Raw genomic sequence first — 24,083 nt, 5'->3', positions numbered from 1 at the left:
TTTAATCCTTACCTGAGGGTATGGTTTTGTTGATTTTTAGAGAGAGGAAGGTAGGGAGGGAGGGAAAGAGGGAGAGAGGGTGGGAGAAGGAGGATGAAGAGGAGAAAGAAAGAGAGAGGGGAAACATCAACCGAGTGCCTCCCATATGCGCTGCAATTGGGGATTGAATCCACAACCTAAGAATGTGCCCTGACTGGGAATTGAACCCACAACTTTTTAGTGTACATGATGATGTCCAACGGAGTCGTCCAGCCAGGGCAAAAAAACAAACTTTTAGAAGAACATACTTCCTCTCCCTCTCCCTCTATCCTGCTACTGAATCGGGTGCTTTCTGCGCTCAGCTCCCTCTCTCTACCAGTAATGGGTAAATAAGCTACCATCATGGCCAAATATGAGTGGCCAGACAACCACTTCGTGACCATGTTCCCATGCACTGTCTTCCTCTCACCCTCCATACTTGGCATTAATAAATGCTACTCTGTTAAATGCTATGTTGCTGGGTATTAACATTGTGCGAGTCCCATTCCTCCCACCTCTAAAAGATTCCTGAATTATGACTTAATATTAGCCTTCACAAAGGCTACAGAAACAAAACCTCTGAAAGATAACATTTCACATACCCATGAACAGCTTACCAAGTAGTATATCATTCATTCATTTGCTCATTCACTAATTCATTTATCCAACCAATTAAATATTTATTGAGTATTTACTGAGGGTTAGGACCTGGGCTAAGTGTTGAAAGAAACGGATAAGAAAAAAAGAGTACCCTGACTTCAGAGACCGAGTGCAGTTGAAAACTGTGACTTAAACACGCAACTTCAGTTCCCTCATCTACAAAGTGAAACACTAATAACAAAATCATCTCAACGGGATATTGTGAGGTTACATGTGTTAATGCACATAAAAAGGGAAAGGCGGTGCTTTTCCTTAGAGAGTCTTCAGGAATACTCAGGAGTAACTCAAAGCAAGTGAAGAAAGGGCATGAAGTAATGCTCATAAAAATTAAATCGGAGAGTGGGAGGGTGGCAGTGAACGTGAGGATAATAAGGAGGTGATGACACACATCTACAAGAAGAAATAATTACATGAATTCAACTCTATGGGCTGACAGGCAGTTCAGAAGTGACAAAAGGCATTTTATGGTGAGAAGAGAGAAAAACGAAGATCTATGATAACTATCTTGGAATATTGTAATATAATAGAGTTTAAATAATCAGAAGAGGCTATAAAACAAGAGAGCTAGAAGGAAAGGTGATGGGAACTAAAACAGACTAACAACTAATACATTGTTATTCACCAAATGATAACATGGAATGCCGTCACACAGAAGAGAGTATGTCGGGTTACTCCTGAAGCAAATACAAGAAGAGTCACAGACTGTAGTCTTTTCCCCTGAGAACTGAGAAAGAATTGTTAAAGATTTTACTAGTTAAACTAAGAGTTTAAAAATTACTAGTAATATTTACTTTTAAGAATTAAAGTTTTAAGTACATAACACAGACAATGGAAAATAGATTCTAGGAAAAAGATAAATGAAAGACTCAACTTAAAATCTGAGAATAGGTGGGAGCTAAATAATTGAAAAATAAAACCAAAAATCAGAATACATTGAAAATAGAAATAAAGCCATAGGATGCTAAGTAAAAACCCAGTCACAAAAGGACACATACTTTATGTTTCCATTTATATGAAATGTCCATAATATAGGCCAGTGGTCGGCAAACTCATTAGTCAACAGAGCCAAATATCAACAGTACAATGACTGAAATTTCTTTTGAGAGCCAAATTTTTTAAACTTAAACTATATAGGTAGGTACATTGTTATTAACTTAATTAGGGTACTCCTAAGATGGCCTCAATCTGATTGAGGCACGTTCGCTGAGGTCGACCCCTTCCAACTCTCCCATCCACACTCGTCTTGTATACTGTTTGTCTATCTCCTTTCCGAAAACCGACTTCTGCGCATGGGCCACGAAGTTTCAATCGCACTGTACGTGCGCGCCCACATGTGGTATTTTGTGGAAGAGCCACACTCAAGGGGCCAAAGAGCTGCATGTGGCTTGCGAGCTGTGGTTTGCCGACCACTGGAATAGGCAAATCTATAGAGACAGAAAGTAGACTAGTAGTTGCCAGAGGTGTGGAAGGTAAAGAGAGAGGTGGGAAGCAACTGTTAATGGGTACAGGGTTTCTTTTTGGGGGGATGAAAATGTTCTAAAATTAGATTGTGGTAATACTTTCACAACTTTGTGAACATACTAAAAACCACTGAATTGTATACTTCAGAGGAATGAATTATATAGTATGTAAATTATACCTCAATCAAGCTGTTTTTTTAAAAAAGAGAAAAAATAAAGCTATGTGAACTTCAGCTAGAAGCAACAATAGTTCCCAGATTCAGAGAAGAAATAAAATAAAGCCAGTAAGAAACATCATTGGGAATTCAAGGAAAATGAGTGGGCAGTGTCAGGTAAAAGAAAAATATTAAAAATAAAGGCTTCAAAATAGATAACGTGGGAGAGCTAGGATGGAAAATCAAATAACTAAGGCTAAATAACCTTGAAGAACTAAAAATTCAACATGACCAGAGTTTAGAAGCCTGGGAGGAATTAAACAAAACAAAACAAAAGCTTGACCTTCACACGGTATCTCCAAGAATCATCAAATTTGCAACTCTCACTGCTGCAGTCTAGTCCAGAAAAGCTGGGCTGACACCCAAGCTTTCCTCTTAGATTGCCAACCCTTTCCCCCACGACAGAAAGGGCTCCCCGCACAGCACAGCAAGGCGGCCTGAGCGTCACGTCACGCCTGCCTCTGCCTCCACAAAGCAGAAGGCTCAGGCTTCCCTGGCTGGCTTGAACACCGTTGTCTCCTTTTCATCCACGAGGACATTTATTTGAAAAGGCATCTTCTTCTGATGCAGGGGCAATGCTACCCACACTGACACTTCCTGTGAGGATCTTCAGCTGAAAAGAAAGGCAACCTAGCCAAGCTCACCCTACCTCACCTGGAAACATATTATGCAAAGCAAAATACACAATTCTCATCATTCCTGATGGGCTTTTCCTGGGAGTAGCCACACCAGCACCCTGTTACTTCGTGGAAATGTTTATCCTGGCTTCTGGCTTGTTCCCAAATCACATTTCCAGCACAGTCACATGCTTGCTGTGGATTTCACTTTTCAAGTCGACCAGTTTTCAACTCAAATCAAGGCTTTCTCTCTTTGGATGAGTGATTTGACAATGGCTGGAGCACTGATTGAAACAGTTCCCCAAACTGCATTTCGTGTTCCCAAAGAGCACATGGCAGACTTGCTCAAGCCAAATAACTAAGAAACCTAAAACCTCTATTTTCTCATCAAGAAACAATATTTTCAGTTGGTTGGAGCATTGTCCTGTACATCAAAAGGTTGCGGGTTCAATGCCCGGTCAGGGTGTGTACCCACTAATGTTTCTTTCTTTTGATTCTTTCTTTCTTTCTTTCTTTCTTTCTTTCTTTCTTTCTTTCTTTCTTTCTTTCTTTCTTTCTTTCTTTCTCTCTCTCTCTCTCTCTCTCTCTCTCTCTCTCTCTCTCTCTCTCTCTCTCTCTCTCTCCCCCCCTAACCTCTCTCCCTCCCTCCCTCCCTCCCTCCCCTCTCTAGAATCAATAAACATATACCCAGGTAAGGACAACAATAACAAAAAACTGTTAAAAAGAAACAGTATCTTCTTAGATATCTCCAATGTCTCTCAATTCACTTCAGCACTGGAGGCAGTCTTTCTATTTTACACCTTCCTCAGAAGAATTCGTTTTGTTTGTGTGGTATGTTTCTAAAAGCCTTAAAAGTGTTGCTGGGCAATAGAGGAGAGAAGTCAAGAGTGGGGCCGCTCTGCCACTCCAGAGGTCACTGGCTAGGTGATTCGCTCTCCCACGCCAGCTTCAGAGAGGAATCACATTTCCAGCACAGTCACATGCTTGCTGTGGATTTCACTTTTCAAGTCGACCAGTTTCCAACTCAAATTAAGGCTTTCTGAATTTGCATGGCATGTGGCTGTAATTTATGCCTCAAGAAAATCACAGCTATGGTGTAGACCCTCAAAGAAGCAAAACTGAAAGCAAAACCAAGGCACTGAATGGTGAGTACCCATTTATGAGCAGAGGACAAGGGATGGGGGCTCTGGGGCACATCGACATGCAGAGGTGTGACTTGTACGAAACATGACCTGGAGCTGCAGTCTACAGCCTCTCACAAAAAGGGGGATGAGTTTCCAGAAGCTCCCTTGTCTTAGAATGGAAAGTGGGGCTCTGCTACAAATCTGAAGGACAGATGGAAGTGGGCAGAAGAAGGCCCAGGCATTCAGACTCCCTGGGAAGGAAGGTTCCAAACCCTCCAGCAAGCAGGTCCCAAACGTGCTGATGAGTATTTGGAGAAAGGAAGACATGAAGAGCAGCTAACATCTGGGAAAGAAACGAAGTGTTACTCTGACTACATTAAGAACACAGAAATAGCCCTGACCGGTTTGGCTCAGTGGACAGAGCGTCAGCCTGCGGACTGAAGGGTCCCAGGTTCGATTCCGGTCAAGGGCATGTACCTTGGTTGTGGGCACATCGTCAGTAGGGGGTGTGCAGGAGGCAGCTGATCGATGTTTCTCTCTCATCGATGTTTCTAACTCTATCCCTCTCCCTTCCTCTCTGTAAAAAACCAATAAAATATATATATATTTTTTAAAAAGAACACAAAAATACAAGGTCTGAGGATGTAACATAAGACATGATGACTATGGTTGATAACTCTGTATTATACGATTGAAATTTGCTAAGAGTATAGAGCAGCCATGGGCAAACTACAGCCCGCGGGCCGGATCCGGCCCGTTTGAAATGAATAAAACTAAAAAAAAAAAAAAGACCGTACCCTTTAATGTAATGATGTTTACTTTGAATTTATATTAGTTCACACAAACACTCCATCCATGCTTTTGTTCCGGCCCTCCGGTCCAGTTTAAGAACCCATTGTGGCCCTCGAGTCAAAAAGTTTGCCCACCCCTGGTATAGAGCTTAAATTCTCATACACACAAAAGAAGAGGTGTGAAGTGAGGTGATGGATGTGCATTTCCTCACTTTTCAAGTCAATCAGTTTTTAACTCACATCAAGATTTTCTCTTTTGCCGTAACTGGTTTGGCTCAGTGGATAGAGCGTCGGCCTGCGGACTGAAAGGTCCCAGGTCCGATTCCAGTTAAGGGCATGTACCTTGGTTGCGGGCACATCCCCAGTGGGAGGTGTGCAGGAGGCAGCTCATCGATGTTTCTAACTCTCTATCTCAATAAAATATATTTTAGAAAGATTTTCTCTTTTGATGAGTGTTTTGCATAAGTGTTAACTAGATGGGAGAATCCTTACACAATGTACATGTGTATCAAATCACAATGTACACTTTAAATATCTTAGACTTTTATTTGTCAACTAGGGGCCCAGTACACAAATTCATGCACCTTGAAAGAACTGTGGGCCACGGCGAGGCTGCGGTGGGCACAGGGGCAGGTCTCAGCCTATCCTCCATGACCCCGCCCAGCCCCTCCTGCAGGAGCCCCTGGTCCCGTCTGCCAGCAGCCCCACTTCTGCCACCGCCATTCCCACGTGCTGACTGCGCTGGCTCGGCTCGCACCCGCTGATGGCACGGAGCAATTGGGGCCGGTGCCATCAGTGGGTGCAGCATCTGCTGCCCCAATCGCCCCTCAGGAGCAGGGGGAGGTGGAGAAGCCCTCAGCTTGCACCTGGTGACGGCACTGAACAATCAGGGCTGGCGCCGAGCGCTGGCAGAAGGTGCGAGCGGCAGTTCCGGTGCTGGAAGCAGGTGCAAGGGGGGGCTGGCGCTGGCAGTGGGTGTGAGCAGGGCCGGCGCCGGCAGCGGGTGTGAGCACTGGGCAGGACCGTGGCGCACGGGAGCAAACAATTTTCAGTAACCACCAGAGGCTCACCCCGATGGCAGTGACCGGCGCCCTGCCTTGGTTTGGCGTCCCTGCTCACCTGCTCCACCATACCGCCGCAGCCGATGCCCACCATGTTCCACGCTCTGCCGCCTGCTGCCATCGCCTGCCATGTTCCGCGCACACCCCCGGGTGGTCAGCGCATGTCATAGCAACCAGTTGTTCGGTTGTTCAGTTGTTCCACTGTTTGGTCTATTTGCGTATTTGGGTTTTATATATATACAGATAAATATATATATTTATACCTCAATAAAGCTGGAAATTTTAGTTAAAAAATATATATATACAAAAATACACCAGGGCATTTGTGCTGGGAGTTTTGCAGACTGTGACACCTACTTGCAGTAGGACAGTGGTGCAGAGGGAGGTGCCAGCGGCAGGGCACAGTGCTCAGCACACACCACGCCTTAGCATCAGCAGCAGCAGCAGAGGCACCCCCACCCACCCCGTCACGGACCCTGAGCTGGTGCAGCCATCCTCGATCCCTCTGTTCTTCCTCCCTTCACTAGCAACATGGCAGATCAGCTGACCAAAGAACAGATTGCTGGAATTCAAGGAAGCTTTCTCCCTATTTGACAAAGATAGTGATGTTACCATCACAACAAAGGAACTTGGTACTGTCCTGAGGTTACTGGGTCAGAACCTAACAGAAGCCAAATTGCAGGATATAATCAATAAAGTGGATGCAACGGTAATGGCATCACTGACTTTCCAGAATTTTTTACTATGATGGCTAGAAAAAGGAAAGATACAGACAATGAAGAAAAAATCCACAGGACATTTCTAGTATTTGACAGGGATGGCAATGGTTACATCAGTGTGGCAGAACTACATCATGTTATGACAAACATAGGAGAAAAATTGAAGAAGTAGATGAAATGATCAGAGAAGGAGATATTGATGGAGGTGGGCAAATCAACTATAAAGAATTCATACAGATGATGACTGAAAAATGAAAACCTACTTTCACTTCCTGCCCCCAGAAAAATCAAATTGAGTATTTTACTTACCTCTTACAAAAAAAAAAAAATCATTTACTTATTTTGTTTCTACATAGCAAAACTAAATGTCAAAAGTACCTTCTGTCCACATACACAAAATTATCTGCATGTGTTGGTTGGTGGTCATGTCTCCTAAAGATCAAGCTACCCACCAGTTTTACAATATAAATACTTGTACTCCCTTAATCATAAGGAAGCATGTAGTGGACTCCTTGCAGTTCCATTTGTTAATGATTAATACACTGTTTGGGCTGGCCAGTTTTTCATGCATGCAGCTTGACAATTGAGCACAGGTAGGCATTTGTATTAAAAACAAAAAGTGAAAAAACAAAACCTATTCAAATGGGTTCTAGTTCATTTTGTTAGTATAAATTGTTATAGCTGGCTTACTGAAAACAAACACATTTAAAATTGTTTAGCTCAGGATGTGTGTAGAAAAATGGGTGAAGAAAAAACTGTCTGAGACGTAGCCCCAGTAGCAGGATGGTCCTCTTGCAATTCCATGTGCCCCAACCATGTGACACAACCTGGTGGCATTCCCACGTGTATTGGTTTAGTGTTGTCTACATTGTACTAGACTGAAATGGGTATCAGGCTGTCACCATTCACACAAATTTTTTAAAAGAAACTTTTACCAAGGGAGCATTTTTAGACTCTGTTTTCAAAACCTTCTGAGCCATGACTTGGAGCCAGCAGAGGTAATCTGTGGCTGTGAACTTTACCACAATCATCAGCATTCCTGTTCAAGAAATATTTACGTCCATTCCAAGTTCTAAATGCTAGTCTTTTTATTTATTTCTTTTTCCAATAAAAAAGCCATTATCTTAAAAAAAAAAAAAGATAGAAAGAAATACACCAAAATATTAACAGGATAATCCTATATAATAAAAGGCTAATATGCAAATCGACTGAATGGCGAAACAACCGGTCACTATGACGTGCACTGACCACCAGGGGGCAGATGCTCAATGAAGGAGCTGCCCCCTGGTGGTCAGTGTGCTCCCACAGGGGTTGTGCCATCAGCCAGAAGCCCTGAGCCGGGCTCACGGCTGGCAAGCACAGAGGCAGGGGCGGGAGCCTCTCTCACCTCTGTGGCAGCTCTAAGGATGCCCGTCAGTCAGAATCCCCCAAGGGCTACCAGACTGCGATAGGGCACAGACCGGGCTGAGGGGAACCCCTCTCCCAGTGCACAGATTTCGTGTACCGGGCCTCTAGTAGGATTATGAAAAACATTCACTTTCTATAATAGAAATTTTTCTCATTTATTTTCACTTTCTATATCAGATATTATTTACTTTGTGTTTAAAATAAGCATGAATTTCTGAATTGATGACAAATTATTTTAGACATAGAAACATCTATATATATAAAAGGCTAATATGCAAAGTCTCCCCTCGGGAGTTTGACCCAGAGACCGGGAGTTTGATCGTTCGCTATGATGTACACTGACCACCAGGGGGCAGCACAGAATGAAGGAAGGCCCCGGCCAGCAGCTAGCAGCTGGGGAAGGGAGGGCCCAGCTGGCAGCCGGAAAGCCCCCATCAGCCCTGATTGCTGGACAGGCCTGGGACCCTATCCATGCACAAATTTTGTGCACCGGGCCTCTAGTCTACACTAATAAAAGACAAAGATGCTAATTGACCGTACCTTCACTATACCCATCAGCCAATCAGAAGAGTATGCAAATTAACCCAACAAAGATGGCCGTTAAATTTGCATACTGCAGGCAGGGTGGGACAGTGCAATCTGCGGCCTGCCCCGCTGCTAGCTGCCATCCAGGCTTGCCATGTGCGACCCGGAATGCCACTGCCATGGTGCTCATCCCCATGCACTGCTTTAGGTTTTCAAAAAACATAAAAATTTAAAAAAAAAGTATCAATATGCTTTTTTAATTTACATACATGACATCATTTTACAAGTATTCTTCTGAAAGTTGCTTTTTTTGGTCCAGCAATATGTTTGAGATTAATCCATAGTCATCCATATGCATGATCTTCAGACATTTATTTTTAAAACTCTTTAAGTTTTCCACAATTATACCACAATTCAAAAAAGAAAAGCTTCAAGTATTAGGTTAGTTAACACCAACTATTAACTCTGTGTTTTATTTAAAATAAGAGAGAAATGTTATAAATAAATAGGGTAAAATTATACTTAACATAAAATACCATTGATTCAAAGAATATGTCATAAATTAAATGTAAGAAAGAAACTGAATTTGTGGAAACCAGTAAAAAAAGAAATCAGAAATGGAGCTCAAGGATGGAAGAAAAGTTGCTGAAAAAAAGTCAAAGAAATCAAAGTCAGGGAAGGTGACAGGCTAGGCACCACAAAAACATATTAAAATGGAAAAACCAAAATAGAGAAATAAAAAAAGGCATACTTTGAGTCCTCATCAGAAGTATAGAAAGTGAATGTTTTCCATAATTCTACTGTCCTGTTAATATTTTAGTATATTTTTGTATGTTTCTTTTTATAGCTTAATTTTCAGTTTTATTGAGGTATCATTGACAAATAAAATTGTAAGATATTCAAAGTATTTATACTAATAAAAGGGTAATATGCTAATTAGATTGGGAGACCTTCCAGGAGACTTTCCAGACATCCTTCCAGACAAAGCCATGGTGGCGGGGCTGAGGCAGAGGCGGTTAGGGTGATCAGGCTGACACAGGAGTGCAGTTGGGGGTGAGTAGGCCGGCAGGGGGGGTAGTTGGGGGCAAGCATGGGGGGGGCAGTTGGGGATGAGCTGGCCGGCAGGGGGGGCAATTGGGGGTGAGCAGGCCAGCAGGGGGGTGCAGTTGGGAGTGAGTAGGCCAGCAGAGGGGGGAAGTTGGAGGCAAGCAGGCCAGCAGCAGGGGACAGTTGGGGGTGAGCAGACCGGCAGGGGGCGGCAGTTGGGGGCGAGCAGGCCAGCAGGGGGGGGCAGTTGGGGGCGAGCAGGCCAGCAGGGGGAGCAGTTGGGGGTGAGCAGGCCGGCAGGGGTGGGGCAGTTAGGAGCGATCAAGCTGGCATGCAGAGTGGTTGGGGTGATCAGGGAGGCAGGCAGGTGAGCGGTTAGGAGCCAGCGGTCCCAGATTGGAGAAGGTGAAGGCCGGACTGAGGGACACCCCCCCCTTGCACGAATTTTGTGCACCGGGCCACTAGTACATAATATAAGAAGAGGTCTTCAAATTATAAGTTAACCAGGCTGAGAGGTGACAACTTCATTATCCCTGGTTAAGGAAATCCTCATGACTGCTATAGGTTTAGGCCAATATGCCTGCCACTTCTTGCAAGTAAATAATTGGACAGGGGGTCCCAAGGAATAGATCAGAACCAGATTGACTCATAGCCAGGTGAGGAACAGACATTGGCCCACTCAGCAATATGGCTTGGCCCTAACATTTCAGCTATATAGAGCTGGGCTTCAAGGAATATGAGAGGTGGATTTGGAAGAGAGTTCCAGATGGTTCCAGAAAACTGGAGAAGCTTTCATCAAACCCCTGAAAGCAACTGCAAGTGATGAGATAACACAGGAAGTGGGTTATGGAGTGTATAAAGAATCTAGACCCAGATTGTCAAGAGAACTTTCTGCAAAAATGGAAATGTGTAATAATACTAGTTATTAGTTCAGTGGCCCCTAGCCACGCATGGCTACTGAGGACTTGAAATATGGCTAGTATGAGTGAAGAACCAAATTTCTAATAGTTTGAATTGTAACTTAAATTTGAAATAGCTACATATGGCTAGCTGCTGCCATGTTGAACAATGACGATCTAGATCCTTCCTTAGTGGAGGAAAGGAATGAATTAGCAACAAATGTGGGTTGAAAAATTGGTTCAAAAATCTAATTCAGAGCTCAGCTATATAAAGATCAATCTTGCTTGACATATATTATTCCTAAAAATGTTTTTAATGTGAGTATTTATAAGATATGCCGTATTTTCCACTTTTTAATGCCCTTTAAATTTTACATGATACTTAAAAGCAGTTTGTAAACCGGACACCAAACTCTCTGATCTTTCACACCCATTACATGTAGTAAAACACACGACTGAACAAATTACCATTTGGGGGGAGGAGGGAGAGGGCGGGGGAGGTTTTCTCTGACTCCTTGGGGCTTGAATGTTTAACTAGGCACACAGCCACTATGCTAATAAGATTTGGCACAAACCATCGAGAACAGGGCGGGTGAAGGTGTTTCAGGAGCAGTGTTGCTGTACAGTCTCTTCTGCTGAGGCCTCAGCCATAGGCAAATTCAAGAAGCGGGTAAACTCACTCTAGCCCAGTGGTCGGCAAACTCATTAGTCAACAGAGCCAAATATCAACAGTACTTCTTCAAAATAGACTCGCCCAGGCCAAAAACTGACTTGTGCACATGGGCCACGAAGTTTCAATCCTGCTGTACGTGCACCCGCACGTGGTATTTTGTGGAAGAGCCACACTCAAGGGGCCAAAGAGCCGCATGTGGCTCGCGAGCCGCAGTTTGCCGACCACGGCTCTAGTCACCTCGGCCAACTTCATTTCTCCTTCTCCCCTCAAAGATCCCATTTACTCCAGGGTCTCCTCTCTCCTGCCAATTACTGTCGGAACATCCACAGCAGTCTATGTGACTTCAGATCTCTTGAGCACTGTGAAATCACACATGATGTGTTGTTGCTGAGAGCACCAGGGACCACACCCTGCCCACTGCTATCAAGCTACCAGTGGTCAAGGAATTCACCCCTGCAGCCGACTGATTTGCATATTGTGCCTTCCTAACATAAATACAGATAACAACATCTGGTCCCCTACTCATATCCCAGAAATTCCTGTATCATCAACACCCAAAGTTTCTGCAAAGCACTGCCTGATGGTGCCTCCCTGCCAAAGTGGCAGGCCCAGTAGCAGGCTCTACCTCATCTGGGGACCATCATAAATCATGACATTCCTGTTGGTTCTTTTTTTTTTCCTGTTGGTTCTTTTTAATTCCTTTCCCTGAGGAATTATAACACCTTAAGGCAGTGTTTCTCAACCTTCTAGCCCTTTAAATACAGTTCCTCATATTGTGACCCAACCATAAAATTATTTTCGTTGCTACTTCATAACTGTAATGTTGCTACTGTTATGAATCTTAATGTAAATATCTGATATGCAGAATGGTCTTAGGCGACCCCTGTGAAAGGGTCATTCGACCGCCAAAGGGGCCGCGACCCACAGGTTGAGAACCACTGCCTTAAGGAAACCAGAGGGTGAACCATGAGTTCTCAACCTCATCAGATCCAATGGCTCTTTTTTATTGCATTTTTATTACCTACTTAATTTGTAATGTCTTCTGTACCATCTTGAATAAAATTAAATTCATGGACAAAATATAATCCTTAATCACTGAGACCATAAAAAACACCTCTAATGCCCTGGTCAGCTTGCTTCAGTGGCTAGAGCGTAGGCCTGCGCACCAGAGGGTTGCAGGTTTGATTCCCAGTCAAAGTCATGTACCTGAGTTGCAGGTTCAGTCCCTGGGCCTCAGTGGGGATGTGTGCCAGAGGCAATCAATCGATGTGTCTCTTTCACATTGATGTTTTTTTTCTCTCTCTTTCGCTCTCTCTCCTACTCCCCCCTCCCTTCTACTCTCTCTAAAAATCAATGGAAAAAATATCCTTGGGTGAGGATTAACAAAATAAACCCACCTCTAACAATTTCCCAAACACCCCTCTGTGTAGCCTTTCATCAAGCCACCTCAGGATACTCCAGTGGGTACCTGTCAAAGGCAGGGCAGGAACAGAGCCCCATGCTCTAAGAGAGGTCATAAATCCCATCGTCCTCTGCTCATCCTTTTCCTGCCCATCCTTTTCCTTCCCAAGGGAGAAACAGTCTGAGGCTATCTGAAAGACTGAAGATTCCCCAAGGTTGTATGTGTGTATCTATGGCGTAATGGTAAATATAACATATGAGGTGTGTATATCTGCAGCAATTTAAAAGAAAATGATTTCTTAACATATTCTATTCATTCTTTCAACAGATGAGCTCCTGAAATCTGCCTACATTGAGGGTAGCCTATTATAAATGCTAATAATACCTTCTATTTGACTGTGTCTTATTAATCTTAGTACCCACAGTACCTAGATGAACACCTAGCACAAAGGGCATTCAAATAGGTGAAGAACTGAGTCACATCTCTGCAGTAGTGGTCCATTTGCAAACAGCATTAACATCAAGGAAGGGCAGAATGAAGCACTACAAGTACTGGAACTTCTCTGGAGAACGAATTATACAGTAAACTTTTCTTACGCAACACAGAACAAGGAATTGTTTATTGATTCAATCTGAGCACCTGCTACATGCCAGGCTAGACACTAAGATAAAACTACGAGTGTGACATTCACCATCACTGACTCCATGAAACTAGCATAAACAACTGCACTAGTCACCAGCTTTGGATAAGGACCATAAAGAAAATTAAAGGTTTCTGCAATGGAGAACAATAGTCAGTGGGGAGCTAGTCTGGATACGGGAGTTAGGGAAGACCCTGAAGAAAAAATGGTGTTGAAGTGGAGACGTCATTGGTGAGAAGGAGCTGATCTTGGTTGTGGGTCTGAGGAGGTCAACACTGGATGGAGGGATCAGTGTGTGTGGAAAAGATCGTCATGTCGTCACCTGGCTGAAAGGGCCACTGTTGCTGAAGCAAAGTAAAGAAGTTAAGTGTGGCATTCGACATCAAGAACACTCTGTTATGTGCTAGGCTTGTGGAAGGCCTCAGTAGAGTTTTAAGCATGGGAGTACACACAATCCTACCTTCTTTTTTTACATTTTAATTTTTAAGAACTTTTAAATTTGAACTAAACTTAGACATACAGAAAAGTTGCAAATATTATGCAAGGAATTCCTTCATATTCCTCACCCAACGTGTCCTAATGTTAATGTCGTACGGTACTACATCAAGCATAGAAAAATAATCAAGAACAGGAAATTCACACTAATACAATATTATTAACTCAACTATAGACTTTATTCAAATTTCACCCTTTTTTGGGGGCGGGGGGAGGGGGGTCTGATTTCAGTTCCAGGATCTTACTCACGGTCCCACATGGCTGGCTTGCTTTTTAAAAAACCCACTCAATTGTAGGTGGTAAATGGTTTGGGAGGCTTCAAAAGTAGTGTCAGGGACTCAATCCAAGGTTGTGGCTGTGGTTCAGGCCAAGGGTAAGAGTGGCCCTGCCTAGAAAGACAACAGGATAGAAGCAGGCAGATTCAGGATATAACATCCAGACAGAACCGACAGGATGTGCCCATAGACTTGATGTGGGGGTGAGATAAGGGAACAAGGGTAACTCCTCAGATTCTGCCTTCAGTAAATGGATGACGATACATTTACGGGGTAAGACCAGGGAGGTAAAGGTTTGGAGAACAAAATGGGAAGCTTAGTTTTGGGCCCTTTGAGATAAGATGCCTGTGAAATTACTAAGTGAAGATTTCAGTGAGGCAGCCACATCATCCCACTCAGAGAGATGGGATGTCACTACCACCACCCACGAAAAGGATGATAAAGGAGAGAGCCAGGAAATAAGCCTGAGGATCTTCACTGTCAAAAACAGTGGGGAAGGGGAATCAAATAAAGACGTGCGAGGACAAGGGAGGTGAGACAACAGTCACACAAACAGGATGAAGGCCGTCAGTGCAATGCCAAGTAGTGATGCATTGGGGTGGTGGTGGCACAGGCCACCCTGGGTGGGCTGACATGTGAGTGGTGAAGTCAAGAAAAGGATTGTGGTTAATTCTTTAGAGAAGTCTAGACATGAGTATGGCAGAGAAATGGGGTAATGTGGCACCTTGGAGGACTTCTGCAGGGCAGAGATGCTAGGGAACGTTGTGGCCTGACGGAATGGTCCAGGAGAGGTGAAGGATTAAAGATGCAGGAAGCTCGGGCCTGGTGGTTCAGTTGGAGCATCGTCCCATACACCAAAAGGTTTAGGGTTTGACTCCCAGTCGGGGCACATACCTAGGTTGCAGGGTCGATCCTCAGTGGGGTGCATAAAGGAGGCAACTGATTGATGTTTCTCTCTCACATTGATTCTCTCTCTCTCTCTCTCTCTCTCTCTCCCCTTCACCTCTCTCAAAAATCAATAAAAACATATCTTTGGGTGAGTATTTTAAGAAAAAGAAAAGATGTGCAAAAAGGAAGGTAGCTAAAGGAACAAAGTTGCTGAAGAGAGAAGAGAAAACCCATAACTCAAGTGAAGAGACTGGACATTACCAAAAGGAGGCAAACTTCTGTAAAGAAGAAAAGATAGACACACCTACTTATAGACTTTAGGGGAGTGAGGGCAGGAATATAGGACTCGTGAGGTATGCCTGTCTCTGAGAAGGTGCCACGTCAGGTGATGTGAGGTTCAGACTGTGCTCTCAAAGTAAAGTACCTAGAGTCTTCAAGAAGATGTAAAAATCAATGGAAAAAATATCCTCGGGTGAGGATTAACAAAATAAACCCACCTCTAACAATTAACTACCAGCCAAACATGGCAGTAGGAGCTAGCTCTTCCAGAATAGCACTAAGAAGGCAAAGAAATAGCAAAGGCACAACTAAGGCAATCAAATATCTGTTGAATAAATATATAAATGAGTAGGTAAGTTGATGCACCAATTAATCAACTCACAAATTAAAGCCTGTTATGAAGGAAAAGCCAGAGAAGACAGGAGAGTGAAGTGATGTGATATGCTGTGAATGTCTGGAGATGAAGTATATAGTGGACTCTTATGGTGAACAATAAAACATCAAATAACCCAATTTTTAAAAAGGCAAAGAGTAGTATGAATAGACAGTTCTCTCAAGAATTACAAATGGCCAATAAAGCACATGAAAAGATACTTAACATCCTTAGCTATCAGGGAAATGCAAATAAAAACCACAATGAGATACGACTTCACACCCACTAAGATGGCTATAATTAAAAAGACAGACAATAACAAGTGTGAGCAGGGGTGAAGAGAAATACAATCTTCATATACTGCTGGTGGGAATGTAAAATGGTGCTGTAGCCACTAGAGAAAACACTCTGGCAGTTCTTCAAAATGTTAAACACAGAGTTATAATATGGGTTGCCAATGATTCTACTGCTAGGTATATATCCAAGAGAAATGAACACATATGTCCACACAATAATTTGTACACTGATATTCATAACAGCATTATTCATAACAGCCCAAAAGTGGAAACACCCCAAAGGTCCATCAACTGATTATCTATCCATACAATGAAATAGTATTCAGCCAGAAAAACGAATGAAGTGTTTTTTTGAAGGTCTAATTAGATTTATTCAATGAGTCATGAATTGGGCAGCACTCCATCTAGCAAATAAAAAGGAACTCTGAGGAGATGTACAAAATGAAAGACGTTTATAGGCAGAATGAGGCAGGGCCAGGAAGTTATTCTAGCAAAGAGTGAATTGTTTCTGGCAAGATCATCTTCCTTGGAGGAAGGTGGGGATCTAGCAGGCATATTACCTTACTAGGCCAACCAGATAATTCCAGACTGGTTAAGATCACATCCCTCGGAGAGGCTGAAACTACAGTTAGGTCAGGTATTTAAGTCTTGGTTTGGTGACACGGGCTTATTAGCACAAGTGACTCCATTTGGGGCCTGTTTCTTTTTTAACAACGGTGTAAGCAATCAGGCATTTAATAAGGGAAGTTTCTATGGAAACAAATGTAGTTTCAATTCATGCTAAAAACATGGATAAACTTTGAACCTTATGCTAAATGAAAAAAGCCAGGCACGAAAGATCACATACTGCATAATTCCATTTCTACGAAATATCCTGGAAGACTTGTGTTACAAGATTCCAATACTCTTACAAAGCTATAGTGGCTAAGACAGTGGAGTACTGACATAAGGAAGGACAAATAAATAAAGAGCAAAGAGATCAGAAATAGACACATGTATGGACACAATTTATGACAGAAGCAACATTACAGGGCATAGGTAGATGAAAGTGTCCTAAATAGGACACAAAAAGCATTAACCTAACAAAGGAAAAGATTATAACATACTAAGTTGAACCATATGAAACTGCCAATATTTGACCATTCCCTCTACAAAAAGTGCAATTTCATAGTTAGAAAGCAAGATTAGAGAGGGAAAATGAATTTGCTTCACATATAACTAACAGGGCTGGTAGCCTGATTATAAAGAGCTCCTAAAAATCAGTAAGAAAGCAAAACAAAATAAAAACAGACCACTCGGCAGAAAAATGTGCAAGAACTTGAACAGGCACTTAACAAAAAAACAAATTCAGGTGGTCAACAGACTAAGAAAAGGCACTCAACCAGGGAAATGCAAGTAAAATTAAGGAATCAAAAATTAAAGCTGCCAAAAGAACCTCCACATACCCACCAGAGTGTCTAAAATCAGACAGACTGGACAAGCACTGGTGAGGATGTAGAACAACAATTCTTATTCATACACTGCTGGTGAAAAGAAAAACGGGTAAAGTCACTGGTAAACAATTTGGTATTATCTGTTAGTGTTGAAGATACTCATATTCTATTGACCCAACAATTCCACTTCTAACCATTTATTTACCCAACAGAATTGCAGGCAAGTATGCACCAGGATACAGTACATACAGATTCGTAGGAATTCTGTAGAAGCCAAGATGAGAACAAGCCACATGTTCATCAACAGTAGATTGACATACAGTCATACAGAGAATATGTTACATCAATGAAAATGGACAAACTCCAACTATAAGCAATAGGGATGAATCTTACAAGCACAACACTGAGTAACAGAAGCAGCTCCAAGTAAATAAATAATTTCAGAGTCCACTGATATGAAATCCCAACTAATCTGGAATGCTGGCAATGCTCTATTTCATTTGGGTCCTGGATATGTAGATGTGTTCATTTTGTGAAAATTCTTCAAATGTACACTTATAATTCATGCATTTTTTGTTTATGTGCATTATATGTCAATGCAAAAGTCTATTTTAAAAAACAGGCATCCAAAGTCTTCAAAAATGCCAACATCATTAAAGACAAAAAAGGCTGTGGAATAGTCGACACAGATCTGATAACTTAAATGCAATAAACAATCCATGATTAGAGCCTGTATGAAAAGAAGAAAAGCTGTAAAGGATACTATTGGACAGCGGGGGAAATGTGAATATGAACTATATATTTGATAAGAGTATTTTTTTAAATATTAAATTTCTTGAGTGTGATTATTTATTCTGTCTGTACAGGAGAATGTCCTGTTCTTAGGAGAAACATGCTGAAGAATTTAAGGGTGCAAGTCCATGATGCTTGGTTCAATGGCTGAGGAAAGAAAAAAGAGGAGATACCCACACACACACATCACATACTAGTGTTTATTACACTATGCTTTCAAGTTTTCTATAGGTCTGAAATTTTTCAAAAAAAAAAAAAAAGTTGGGAGCAAAAGCAACCCCAAATCTAGCAAAACCAAATAATCTTAGAAAGTGTTTAAAGAAACACACTTGGGTAAGAACACCGTAAGAGAAGGATAAGGAAGATGTTTCTCCAGGTCAAGGCAAGACCAAGGAGGGGGGCATCTGAGTGGCTGGTGTTCTGGTTTTTTGTGGGGTTTTTTTTGTTTTGTTCTGTTTTTGTTTTTAATCCTCACCTGAGGATAGTTTTCCATTGATTTTTAGAGAAAGTGGAAGGGAGAGGGAGAGACAAAGAAAAACATCGATGTAAGAAAGACACATTGATTGGTTGCCTCCCACATGCACCCCAACCAGGGCGGGGAGCCTGCAACCAAGGTACATGCCCTTGACCGGAATCAAACCCGGGACCCTTCAGTCCACAGGCCAACGCTCTAAATACACAAGATTCCACTGAGCCAAACTGGCTAGGGCCTGGTGTTTTGAAGTCATTCTTAACAAGTTGACAACAGTCAGCTCATGGACTCCAGAGCCAAACTGCCTGCGTTTGTTTGATTGTATATTTGTTTATGTGGCCTTCTGTTTCTGTATCTATTTCACAATTTTTAAAAAATTGTGGTTTTGCAAAAGAACAGACTGCAAAGTACAGTTGCATGGCAGTGCTGCAGGAGGAAGAGAGCAGCCCCACCACTGAACTCCAGGCTGCCACAGGTTTGCCACCACACTTTGCCAGCCCCGCTGCTTAACTTCTGGCGTGGTTACACAATTATGACAAGGCTGCTACCTCTTAGCTGCCAAATGTTCTCACAATTTGCTTGCTACAAAAACATACCTAACTTACATGGCAGACTGATTTATTAAAGGTGTTGCAAGAGCGTTGTTTTTCATTAAACAAAGTTGTTTTCCAGGATGTTATTCCCATAAGTCACATATAAACACTCACAAAAAAAATATTTAAAACTCCCATAGCTTTTGGTCCTTAATTCTTTTCTCCTGCTATTGCTACAAAGATAACTGAAACAAAATATTTATTGTTTACAGCTGCTTGGAATTTAATTCCAAAGGACTTGGTCAGTAGACTCATTTATTGCAGAACTAAATATACAAGATTCCAAGTTGAAGACAAATTCTCTGCATATACAGGATGGAGGAAGCCTTAACAACCTCTTATTGAAGTCATTCTTAACAAGCTGACAACAGTCAGCTCATGGAATCCAGAGCCAAACTGCCTGCGTTCAGACCCCAACTCTTGTACCCATAGCCTGTGTAACATTAAGAAAATTACTTACCCTCTTTGTGGCTCAGTTTCTTAATCTGAAAGGACATGATTAACATCACCTGCCTTACAGGGTTATTATCAGGATTACATGAGTAAATATTCATAAAGTGCTCAGAACTGTGCCTGGCACATGTAAGCATTTTATAAGTATTTCTTACAAGTCAATATTCAAACAAATGAAGGAAGTGGTGGTACATGGAAATAATCTGGCTGAACAACCACACTCAGAGAACGTGGTTGGCAAGGATTAAAGACTACTTGGAAGGAACGAGGTCCAGAGAGAAACAAACAACTCTAGAATTTAAGAACACAGATTTTAGTGTCAGGCAGTCTGGCTTTAGGTACCAATTTTACCACCTTAAAACTGGCTGTTATTGAACACTCTCTCTACCCTAGTTTACTCATTTGTAAAATTGGAGCAATGAAAATTCCTAGCTTACAGGATTGCTGTGAGAATTAAATAATATAAGAAAAATGCCTGGCACATAGGAAGCATTCAATAAATGTTTACTACTATCCCAGTATATTTGTGATATGCTGCCCTATAATATAGGACTGTGTACCTGATTCTGGCCTGTTCAAATATTATATCAGCATTTGGGCAATAGTTTAGAGCAGTGGTTCTCAACTTTCCTAATGCCGCGACCCTTTAATATATAGTTCCTCACGTTGTGGTGACCCCCAATTTCATTGTTACAAATTGAACATAATTAAAGCATAGTGATTAATCACAAAAACAATATGTAATTATATATGTGTTTTCCAATGGTCTTAGGCGACCCCTGTGAAAGGGTCGTTTGACTTCCAAAGGGGTCGCGACCCACAGGTTGAGAACCGCTGGTTTGGAGGAAGATACAGAAAAGCTGTTTGTCACATATGCAGCAAAGATGTTGGAAGGGGCTGCAGGCCTGACAGCTTCCCCATGCCAACAAGGTGAGCCAGCAGATCAGACACAATGTGCTCAAGCTGCAGTAGTTCCCAATGCCGCTGCACGGACTTTCTGAGTGTGAAAAGGATGTGGCTGCTACTTCACTTCTGTATTTCATGTAAATTGTCTCCTGTGGCTCAAGCTACAGAGTCCCCATTTGGCCAAAGGGACAGAATATGAGTCCACCACAGTCCAGTCCTGTCCACTTGGTACATATATAAACCTCTTTTCGTCCATACTTAACTTCCAAATAAAATCAGGCTCCCACCTAATAAAATGCAACCCTCCATCTTACAACCAAAAACATGCTACCTCTCTCTCCAAAAGAGGATTCAAAGTCCCTGTATGCTCCTTTCTCCTCTAGCTGAGTCATTTCCCTTTTGATAGACTGTGGAATGAAGAGTGTGACCAGTGTTCTGCCATGAGGCTGGAGAGCTGCTAGAACCCTAAGGTATAACTGTGAAGGTACACTGCAGACCCTGCCAGGTACAGAAGAAAGCAACATTCAAGTGCCAGGAAGGATGCAGATTTGTTCCAACAACAAAACCACAGCTGGCACAGCAGCCACAACAGAAGCGCCCACCTAGTTAAGTTTATGCTAACCCACTGTCATTCTCCAAGATCCATCCATCTTCTACACAGGCCAAGTAGGTGGGAGATGTGGTGAGAATCACCACCCTTGCATCTTTCAAATCCTAGATGGTGGCACTAGTCTCTGCCACCCTTCCAGGAATATTGTTTCTGGTGTACTATCTTATAGGTCGAGGCAGTTCTAGTAGCTTCCACTTGGCCTTTCATACCATAACAGCCATCATCCCAGGGAATCAATGTCAGAATTCTGCCAGTTGCTGAGTATGTGTATTTCAGTAATGTATTCTAGAACTTAAGAAAGACCCACAGGATAGGTGATGATGTCTTACTAATTACTTAATATATAATACGCAATCATGTGTGGATACTAAATAATGTTAGTAATTACTCTGAAATTGAAGACAGTAAATTGACATAAGTATAATACTGAATACTTGATTATGCATGCTCACTTAAAAGTTGGCCATACTCATTCATTACACATAAAAACACAAAACATACATACATACTGGTGTATCCTCAGATTAACCTGTGACCCCTGTGTGCATAAGAAGACAGCCACATGCATGAGGAAGAAAGAAACACTGAGCAGCTTTATTCTCATGGGACCCTCATTTCCTTCTTCCTTCTCAGGGAGGCTCACTTCTCCTGGCTTCTTCTGACTTCATTTCATGATTGCCTCACTAGATCTCCAACTCCCCAGGTCTTGGCCTTAAAGAAGCCAAGGGACCCAGCCCTTTGGCGTTCACCAAATACAAGCTAGCTCCTCCTAATCCATGATGTCAGGATTAGAGCTTTGACCTCCTCTCAGTACACAGGACGAGCACCCTGTATGTTCCACACCTTCCAGTAGTTTGGTTTTCATCCTCAGATGAACAGACAACCTTGGAACACAACCCAGGAGATGGTGTTTCTCATGATCATGCAGTGGTAAACTCTAGTCCTCTCTAACTTCTTTGAGAATTCAAACATGCCACACATCCTTGCGAGTTTTGTGCAAATGCTTTTGACTAACGTAGACCACATCTATCAACTGTCTTAAAGTAGAGACCTGTACTACAGGGGATCACACAACATTGAAGAGAAGTATGTATCAGAATGCAAGAGAACAGACATCAGGACTACCAACTGGCTCTGGAAAAGAAATAATCAGTGTAAGGTTTTCCTTCATTTTAAAAATCTACATTTTAAAAACCTAACCCTGGCTTGTTTGCTCAGTGGTTAGAGCGTCATCCTGAGGGCCAAAGGGTCGAGGGTTCAATTCCCAGTCAAGGGCACATTCCTCGGTTGTAGGTTCCCCAGACCAGTAGAGATTTGTGCAGGAGGCAACAAATTGATGTGTCTCTCTCACATAGATGTTTCTCTTTCTCTCTCTCTCTCTCTCTCTCTCTCTCTCTCTCTCCCTCCTCCCTCCCTTGCACTCTCTCTAGAAATCAATAGAAAAAATATCTTTAGGTGAGGTGTTAAGAAAAAGAAAAGAAAAACCTACGTAAGTATACAATCTTTACTATATGAAGTCTCCTAGTATCATTTTGGAAAGGATGAGCAGTATAGTTGGGTCTTATCCACAGGGCTGCTTTTCTCCCCTGTTCTCTAGGACATTCCTCAACATCCAAACCAGCGGACCCCATGTAACTTTGTTCTCTTTCTTCTCCCTTACCATCAAGCCCTATCAGGTCTCCCTGCTGAATCTATCATCTTAGCTCCATCCACTGCCTGAACCTTCATATCTCTTGGATACTGGAAAATAGCTTCCTAATCAATCCTACTGCCTTCCAATTTCTCTTCTTTCAAATCACCCCCTACCAGTGGTTCTCAACCTTCCTAATGCCGCGACCCTTTAAATACAGTTCCTCATGTTGTGACCCAACCATAAAATTATTTTCGTTGCTACTTCATAACTGTAATTTTGCTACTGTTATGAATCGTAATGTAAATCTACTTATATAAAAACCATGGGTGGTGTTCATCACATACAGACGAACAGCCAGCGACCGAGCGGAAGTCAGTCCTACATGGGTTGTCTTGGCAACAGCTGCGCCCTCCCCCAAGCTGTTTCCCAAAGCTGTTTCCTGTAAGGGCGGAGTTTGAGGCAGGAACCCGCCCTGGGAGCATGGAGGCAGATCTTTCTGAAGTGTGCCGCCCCAGCACGGGTGAAACTGAGTGGGGCAGCTGAAAGGTTTAAAAAAGACAGACAAGAGAATGAAAGCCGGGTCTCAGTGGGACGCTGCTTCTCTGAGAGTCAGCGACCACACCCACAGCCACACCTTTATTTTATAGCAGATGCTACAAGGCAAAGTAAGGGTGTGACCAAGATGTTTACAAACATTCTCCTGGGTTTCAATCCTACTCAACTACATGCACCTGAACTCTATCAAGCCCACATCACTCAGGCACATGGGGCCACATGTTCGGACCATAGGTTCAAGCTTACAACCATAGCTGTTGGCTATAATTGTGCTAGGAGGGCCCTGCCCTCCAAGCTGGGACTTGCACGTGGCAATGAGTGGACTGTGCCCTCTCATCAGTCCAAGGCTTGAACCTGTCCAAAATACTGTAGCAGCTCAAACAATAAAGTTTTAATTCTGTTTGTTACTGATATTGTGGCCCCACCCCATAATAAGAAACAAAGGAAAATTTCCACATCAAATTTCTGAATAGTATTTCTCCTTTGGGAATGCTGTGTCATAAATTAAAATTGAAAGTGGTGCAATCATCATGCTATTGAGAAATCTCAACAGTAAATGGGGTCTTTGTAATGGTACCAGATTTATTATCAAAATATTACGACCTAACATTATCGAAGCTGAAGTATTAACAGGATCTGCAGAGAGAGAGGCTGTTATGATTCCAAGAATTAATTTGTCCCCATCTGACACTGGCCTCCCATTTAAATTGATTCCACGATGGTTCCGAGATGCCAGCATTGTGATGACTATTAATAAATCACAAGGACAAGC

At 42.5% G+C, this 24,083-nt stretch overlaps 1 protein-coding gene and 1 pseudogene across 2 annotated transcripts in view; one reads left to right on the top strand and one right to left on the bottom strand.

Moving 5' to 3' along the window:
* Nucleotides 1–24,083, bottom strand: part of ADCY9 (adenylate cyclase 9) — a gene marked incomplete at its 5' end in the record, with an annotated part of 141,118 nt that overhangs the window by 51,787 nt on the left and 65,248 nt on the right. The gene's annotated exons all lie outside the window — the stretch shown is intronic.
* Nucleotides 6,478–6,920, top strand: LOC308517563 (calmodulin-like; annotated as a pseudogene). The gene has a single exon. The product of its transcript is annotated as a calmodulin-like (transcript).

Source organism: Myotis nattereri (genome assembly GCF_964212035.1).
Source record: "Myotis nattereri genome assembly, chromosome: 4".
Classification (NCBI taxonomy): Eukaryota; Metazoa; Chordata; class Mammalia; order Chiroptera; family Vespertilionidae; genus Myotis; species Myotis nattereri.
The sequence above is the reverse complement of the archived record's forward strand: the minus strand, read 5'-3'. Positions and strand labels throughout refer to the sequence as shown.